This window comes from Frankliniella occidentalis, unplaced genomic scaffold (genome assembly GCF_000697945.3).
Source record: "Frankliniella occidentalis isolate FOCC.00 unplaced genomic scaffold, Focc_3.1 Scaffold163, whole genome shotgun sequence".
Taxonomy (NCBI): Eukaryota; Metazoa; Arthropoda; class Insecta; order Thysanoptera; family Thripidae; genus Frankliniella; species Frankliniella occidentalis.
Window position 1 is genome coordinate 682,569 of NW_026267289.1, and position 8,709 is coordinate 691,277.

The window sequence follows — 8,709 nt, forward strand, 5'->3', positions numbered from 1 at the left end:
GGGGGGGGAGCCCTGTCATAAGGGGGTTTTAAAACGCAAATTGCGTACCTTTCAGGTGGGTGACTGGGGGGGGGGCGATCACCACCCCCGCCCCTTTGATCCGCGCCCGGCTGTGCTGTGTGTGTCGTGTGTGTACGAATGATCCCGTTACTCTGCCCCAGCCTCGTCACGAAGGCGGCACCAGCGTCGCGACGCCACGCCGAACAGCGGCGCTACTCGCTTCTTCGGGCCTAGAAGTTCAGGCGCCGCGGCGCCACCACCTTGGTCCCCACCCCAGAGATGGCGCCACGAAGCCGCGGCGGCCGCGGCGCTCTGGCTGGGCCTGGGCCGGCCGCCTGGGCTCCAGCTCCGCGCTCCGCGGAGGCAGCCCTCGCGCGCCTCGCCCCCTGGGCCGGGCCGGGCCGGGCTCCCCGCTCGCTCCCCAGTAGGCTGCTGCTAGCCGGCCAGACAGGCCGCCCAGGCCGCGCAGCTCTCTGTCCACCGCGACGCCAAACGGACCGCGAGGCAGGCCGCACGCTCCGTAGACTGTAATGCCACCCCGCGCACCACGACCACCAGGGCAATAAACGCTACAACAAAAACAACCAGGGCCGACCTCATTCCGCATTGAGGAGGCAAGCTCATCTGCGTCGGGCGCCGTGACCGTCACGTGACCACGTCAGTGGCACGTTTACTACGTGTGTGTGTGGTGGTGTGTGCGTGGTGCGCGCGCGCGCGCGCGTGTATGTGAGTGTGTGTGCTGGTGAGAAGCGGATAACCCCTGCCATGGATTTACCCCGGTTGCTGACCGCGCTGTTCGTGGCACTCTTCGCGTTCACAGGTGAGCTTTCGGTCGAGCTTTGCTGCACTGACGCACCCCCATCCCCCTGTCAGCGCACGACCCCCCGCCAGGGGGCGCCAGGGGCGGCTCTCGGCTCCAGGGGCCTCTGTGATGGGCACGTGCTTCTCCTACCCTGAGACTGGGACGGTGCAGCAGGCGGGATGGGGGTACGGCACGCCAGGACTCACTAGGGCCGCATTCATTTGTCAAACTGACAATGGGAGTCATGATTCCAGAATCAGTTCAAACGTTGTGGTTTTCATTATTGACTGTATGCTAAACGATTGCCGATGAAATTTCGTGCCCAACTGTACATTTTGGGGGCTAGTCCTATTTCTCAAAAAATTACTAAAATCCATTTTTTAAGGTGGGGGGGGGGGGATCCTAAAGGTAGCCCCAATTTGTATTCGAGGATTCTTAGTATAAGTCAACAATGAAAACCCCAACGTTTGAAACGATTCGGGAATTTACACTTGTATGCCCCGGTTGCGCCGCATTACTGCATTTAATGCACATGAAATGCGGAACGAATGCGTTACCTTTTATGCGCATTTTTACGCGCATTGCCGCAGCTGTGACTACCCCTCTGAGGGGCAAACAAATTTTGGTTATCTTGACGGCCAGCTATGATATCATGATAGACACTCGGTCAAAAAGACCAAATCTTATATGCTGACTTCGTTTTGACAAATCTGTCTTGTGGAGAGGGGTCGGCAAAGAACACAACCTAAATTTATTTGTACATGCTTGTTCCTCTACTCCACCTATCCGCATCTCAAAAACAAACGAGTTTTAGTAATTTTTTGGGCGACATTTCTGCGTTACTTTTTATGGTGAATTTCTCTAGTTTCATCTGTCTGATGTCTTACGTCTGTAGGGTCATTACGCAGACAAGTGGGCGAAGAACGTTCTCCCACCCAACCGTCACCCTGTTTAGAGGGCTCATCGGATGTTGTCTGCTGTCCGCCATTCGCATGTAACCGGGTGGCTGACTCAAGCCGCGCACTTTCGTAGTTGTTACTGTTCCCGCCCGAATGCACGTACAGTATCACTACGAAAGTGTGCGGCATGAGTCAGCCACCTGGTATGTGGGCGACTTAAGCTAGGCGCACAGAAAAAGAGCAGGAAGAGCCAAGCGCGGATTTGCTCTATATAAAGTGCGGTGTGCGGTGCATCTCCCCCCACCACACCCCCTCTCTATGAAGTAGATTTACGGAGCTCTCGGATTCTCTGACTTCCGGTCCAACGTCGTATACAGAATTTTGGTGTTTTGTTTACCTTTTTGCCGACAAAGAGTGGCAAAAATTCGGAACCTCCGCGCTTACCAAAGAACAAAACAACGAAACATCTGTCTTACTACCCTACCCCACCCCACCCCTCGCCTTGTTTTGTCCGTTCTAGGAGGCACTTTCGAAAGCACTTTAATACACCTCGATATCTTCCTGCCCTTCTTTTTGGTGCGGAAGCTCTCCATCATGCCTCTGGTTGTGTCTCTATCACAAGCTCTTTCCGCTCCTGCACTTCCACCCGCTGTGCTGTACGGCCTTCTGTGACTCGTCTTGAATGAAAGCGACGTTCTAAATTAGAAAGAAACGGAGGGATGGGGGGGGGGGTGCGCGAGGGCAAGGGAGGCGATGCCTGCCGGCCTAACCGGGGAGGAGACTGAGACGCGGGGGCAGTCGGCTCGACCGGTCGCTGACTGGCCGTGCTGCTTGTTTGTTTCTGTTTGTGGGTGGCTCCTATAGTTCCAACGCACCGACCTTCATCAATTTTCTTCACCACAAGCAGGCCCGCTCTGGAAGTAATTCATGTGCGACACAGTCCAACATTTGTAAGTGGAATACCATGAGTATTTCAGTTAAGACTGTAGTACCACCACCACACTTGTATCACACCAACTGCTGCACCGTTGTACCACACTCCTTTTATAAGCGTGATACATGTGTGGCACTACAGTTGGAAGTGTGATACATGTATGGTACCACAGTTTTAACTGTGACACTCATGGTATTGCACTTACAACTGTTGGACTATATCACACTTGAGTTTTCAGAGCGCCAACTCCGCTTCGCTGGTCGGGCAACTCGGTTGGGCCTCTGCCTGGCCTGCACGACACGGAAAACAAGAATTTGTCGTCAGAACTAATATTTTCTATTTTGTAAATTTTGGATGGCCAATTAACTTGGCCCAAACTTATCACAAGTCGTCAGAACCAAAAGTTAGCCTCTAGAACGGAGCTGCAACCTTTTGGCTCTACCAAATAATAAATATTAGTTCCCACTGCGAATTTCGATTGGCTATCTACAGATTAGCTACTTATGTACGAAGTCAAGGAGTCGTAGGAAGCAGGGCGGCAATGGGGACTTGGTACTTTCTGGACAACTTTTCGATGTTTTTGGTAAGGTGCACGGGATTTTTAATGCCATATTTCAAACCAGACACGGTTCATATACCCACTCCACCCCTCACGACCATAATTTCTTCTTTTTTGGCTCAAACTTGACAAAAGGACCGGGGCCCGGCGGAGCGAGATAGTACGGACAGATCTCTGCTCACGCGTTTCTCACGCGGCGGTATTCGTCCTTGTCACACTCCATCAACGTGTCGGGGAAAGGGGGAGGAGAAGGGAGCTGAAGGGAGGACGTGCTTGCAGCGGGGACCGGTGGTGGGGAGGCCTCTCAACCTCCCCGTCACTGAAGCCAAACTGTCGCCAGCCGGCGGTAATGGCTTTGTAATGCAGTCTGGTAGTGAAGTGATGAGACCAGAAACGCCTATGCCAAGCGCCCGCCCCGCCACGCCCCGCCACGCCCCGCCACGCCCCGCCACGCCCCGCCACGCCCCGCCACGCCTCGCCACTACACGCCTGCTCAGAGGACTACTGCCAATCCAAGGGGTGGCCGGGTGGGTTAGGAGGGAGGCGTCGTTCTGACATTCTGATGGAACGTCTCTTCTCTTGATTGAAGGCTGATCTACTGCCTCCCCCCCCCCTTCCCCCCCCCTCTATCCACACACTCCCTTCCCTACCGGGGTGCGAATCCAGAAAACTGATTCGGTGTGGGAACCGTCGGGTTATGTCCGGTCAGGGACCATATCATCAAACTTGGTTTAGACAACACAAACCCAACCCCAAAGTTGTCAACACCATTTTGGCTCTCCCTATCCCGTGAATATCACCTCAACCATATTTATGGTGATCCCTGAACTAACTATACGTACGCTTCTGTACAGCTTTTCATTTTTCTGGATGCACGCACCCCCTACCCACTTTTCTTATCTCTCTCAAAACACCTTCCGTTTAAATGTAAAAATAAAAAAAAAATAGAAAAGGTGGCAGACCACTGAAAAAAAGGCATTGATCCCCCTCGATGCCTGTATTTGCGGGGGTTTCTGTTTCGCGACGCCGCGACGAGCCGCGGCAGCGTTTACATAAACATTTTCATATCGACAGCTCGACATGACGAAAGGGGAGGCGGGGGCGGCGGCGAGGGGAGGGGAGGGGAGGCGAGGGGAGGCGAGGGTAGAGATGGGGGAGGGGAGCGGATCGGAGGACGACGACTTGGCATAAGCTGCTTACCACCACCAGACTAGGCTCTCCGCGGGCCCGCTGCATGATAGACTGGTCTATCTGTGATATCCCCGCGTATGTAGTACGCGCATACACGGGCGCACTCACTCACGCACGCACGCACACCACACGCTCACACACACACACGCACACATGGACACAAAAGTAAAGGGACCCCCACTCTGCAAGTGGGTGTACAATGAGTTCGGCAAGTATTCTCTCGTATCCGAGAGTATTGTCGATTTTACTCGAGCATTTTGGCGAGGATCGGCGAGTATTTGGCATGTATTTTTTTCGCCAGTTTTCGCGAGTCCTTTTTGAAAATTATCACCAGTATCTTAATGCGAGTATTTTTTTCTCGTGAACAACGAGTTGTCTTCAGTGGGGGACGCCTCGGACACAAGCGCGCTCGCGCACGCACGCACACACACGCACGCACACACACGCACGCACACACACGCACGCACACACACGCAGGCACGCCCGGTCTGAAGTGATCGGGGGAGGAAAGGAGCAGCCCGACGCGCCCTCGGCCGCCTGTGGGCTGCTGCCTCGCTGTCCTCGGCTGCTCGCTCGTGTTGACCGAGCAGCGCCGCGATGGTCCTGCTCCCCAGCATCCCGGCCGCTCCAGTCCAGCGTCCTCCATTCCAGACGGACTGCAAACACAAACAGCAGAGCGCTCTGCAAGGGAGCGGGGCTCGCCGCTCATATTGCCTCCATACACCGCCTAAGGGCCCGCCGTGCTCCGTGTGCGTGCTCCGTGTGCGTGCCTGTGTGCGCGCGTGTGTGCGCGCGTGTGTGCGCGCGTGTGTGCGTGTGTGCGTGCGCGCGTGTGTGCGTGTGTGCGCGCGTGTGTGCGCGCGTGTGTGCGCGTGTGTGCGCGTGTGTGCGCGCGTGTGTGCATGTGTGTGTGCGTGCGCGTGTGCGCCGCGATGGGCTGCGCCCCGTGTAGGTCTGCAAACACCAATAACGCCCGATACATCACCCAGAGGCGCCGGCGCTCCTCCGGGTGGTTTAGCTGCGATGAGCTAAATGCTGGACTGGAAAGGTTGCGCATTTACTGGAAGATAAAAAAAAAATTCTCCTCTGGTCCCAGCGCAGAAAATCTTTGATTAGCAGCAGACCAACATTACAAAAGTGTAATAATACATGGTCTACACTGTAAATCTGGGGTGTCCAGCAACTGTGCGCTCTAAGTTGCACAACCCAGGTTTCTGTGCAACTTACAGCGCACAGTTGCTGGACACGTCGAGTTTTGCCACCCTATCGCTGCAGACGGGCCCCGGCAAGGTGTGTCCAGGCACAGGACACCCTACCGAGGCTGGGCCTAGACCCTTTGCAGGGAAAGGGTGGCAAAACTCGAGGTGTCCAGCAACTGTGCGCTGTAAGTTGCACAGAAACCTGGGTCGTGCAACTTAGAGCGCACAGTTGCTGGACACCCCAGATTTACAGTGTAGGCACGCCTTGCTGCTGCATGCCGCCGCGACGGCCGGTTTGGCGTTCCAGAGCGGCCTGCATGCCGACCGTCGGCGGGACTACCGGCTGCGCCGCGCTGCAGGTGGATGTGGATGTGAGTGAAGGTGCCCTACCCAGACCCGCCTTGTTCCCTTTGCCGTTCCCCGCCGGCTAGTGAGGCCCGAGGCTGGCTAGCGAGTGGGAACCTCTGCCACAGGCCGGCCTGTGGGGCGCCCAGCAGCCGGGCAGGCCTCGCTGCAAGGTCCTGGCGCCGACGGATAATTTTGTTTACTGAACCGCGCGACCGCGAACCGCTTCATCTGTGGCTCTGGAGAGGGGCCCGGCCGGCATAGGCGCGAGTTTGGTCATTCCCTTTGCTCTGGTACGTGCTTGAAGTGAGAGACAGGGGCGGGTTATTGAGGTCAGCAGCAGGCTGGCAGAGGACGCGATGCACCGTGGTTTGCCCACAATTTATATGTCTAATTTAAGGACAATTATTGTAAGTAGCACTGAATCTCTGCGAGTGAATAACTGCGTTCAGATACAATATTGTAACAATCAATACACATTTAGTAGCTTGTTTCAATATTGTATCTGATTTCCTTTCTACACCCAGAAATCCAGTGGTACTAGGTACAATAATTTTCCTTAGCCAGTTAGAATTTTTAGTGTACCTACAGAGGGTTTGTAGGGCAGATTGCTGCGCTGTCAGGCGGCTCGCTAGACTAGACGACAGGGGGCGGCGTGAGTTGCCGGAGGGGGGCGGCGGGCGAGGGTGTGGGTTCAGAGGTGGTCGCTGTCTGGACCTGCCTCACGTCCGCCGGTGGGGGTGGGTGGTGCCAACTCCGCTCGTGACCCCGGTTGTGACCCCGGTCCTGACCCCGACCCCCGCGAGCACGGGCCGGGGCACCGCGGCGGGGTCGCGCGCAGGCGCAGGCGGGCCCAGCCCAGCTGTTGGGCTGGGCAGCTTTCACTCCGGCTTCGCCTCCCAAACAACGCACCGGTGTTCTTATAGGCGGGCAGTAATAAGGAGAGGTGGAGGGAGCAGGAAGGGGGGTCGAGAGGAATGTCTAGGGCGCAGCGCGGCGCAGCAGCTCGCCGAGAGCCGCTACCGCAACTGAAAACGAGGAAAATCAGACCACCTGTTTGTCGTCGTACTGGCGGATACATTTGAAATGAATATACCCACTTCCTGTAAAGCGCCGCGAAGGTGGCTCGGTAGGGTTGGCCGGTGCTTTCATGCTGATTATGCGGTGTGGTGGGTGAGGTGCTCGCGGGTACCAGCCGGGCGGGCGGGGCGGGGCTCACCGCACTGTCCCGGGGCGCGCGGGGGATATGAGATTCGAGAAGCGATGCTGCCGATGATACAGCCGCCATGCATAAAAGTGGGCAGAGTGAAAGCAATACGTATGGATAAGGCACCGCCGCCGGCTCTGCTGATCACGTCATCGATCGCTCGGCGCGAGAGGATGGGGCCGCGCTGCACGAGGCGGGAGGACTCGATAAGGGGGCTCCAACTTTTAAACAACAAGTAGTAGAGTGTGTACTCGAAGCGTAAGAAACTCTGTGTGTGTGTGTCGGTGTGTGTGTGTGTGTCGGTGTAGCGGTAGAACAACCTTCGTGGTCTAATAGAGCAGCGAGCGAGGAAACAAGAAACTATCGTCAGCGCGGTCGGCCGGCGCGCAGTGCCGGCTCGATATTGAGACGCCTGGCTGCTGCGGTGCGGCCGGTGGGGGTGCGCTCCCCGCAGCATTGTCCGGGAGGCAGGGCACGATGCCGGTGGTGGTTGTGGACACCTCGGCCCCGCGCCGCCCGCCGCTCATCTGGTCACGACCCGACCCAACGGGCCCCGCGAGCCCGGCGACGGGCCGAGCTGCTTGCCAAATGGAGGTCATTGGTCAGGAGGAGTACCCGCCGCACCGCATTGCATCCTCTGCTGGGAGCGCGCGGTGCCTGGCGGGGCGGGGCGGGGCGGGGCGGGGCGAGGCGCGGGCTCTCGGTGGTGGGACCGACTGGTTGGGAAATGAAAAGGAAGGGAGTATATGGTGAGGGGGGAGGAGGTGGAGGAGTGCTTTCTCTTGCGGAGCGCCTGCTTGCCGCGGCCGGCCGGAGGACGCGCTGTGCAGTATACTACCTGCACGTACGTTTCGCTGAAATGCAAACACTGCATGCCAAAACATTGGTCTTGTCCTTTGTGTTAGTCCTTATTCTATAAAATATGTGCGCTATTCCAAACGAACGGTCGTACTCGAAGGCCTCGGTTATCGGAGTCTCTGGCTGAACGTATGCTCGCAAAAAAGTGTTTCTTAAATCAGAAGAGGGCAAATCAAGAAAACGGTCTGCTCCAGCGAGCAGCTGACTGCTCTAGAAGTCCATTGTTTGATGTTACCGTTGCAGTAAACAAAGTTTGCAACTACGGTACAGCAAAACCCGTTTTGCTGTGTCAGCAAACCTTTTTTCACTTTTCCTATTTGCTGTGTACTTTTTATTTTTCTCTGAATGGCGTTCGCCCCAAGATTAATTTGACAACAAATGACACGCACGGTCGTAGACCAGACCGGTTGGAGGAGGTTGGACACGTGCTCCGTCTCTCTCACTCTCGGTCCCGCCCCGGTGTGTCTGTCGCTGCGCTCGCTGGCCTGGCCGGTGCCCCGCGCCGCGTCCGGTGCGTGACCCCGCGCTCACCTGACCGCGATCACGCTCCGGCGGGCTATGAGGGGCTCGCGGCCCGACAAACACGCGGATGATAATATTTGGCCTCATCGCTTTCACTCGCGCTCTAACTGGGTCAAGGACGGCGCGCCGGTCGCACCAGCCGAGGCGCTACAGCACCGCAAGGAGCGCAGCGCAATTCGGGTGCCCCCCCCCC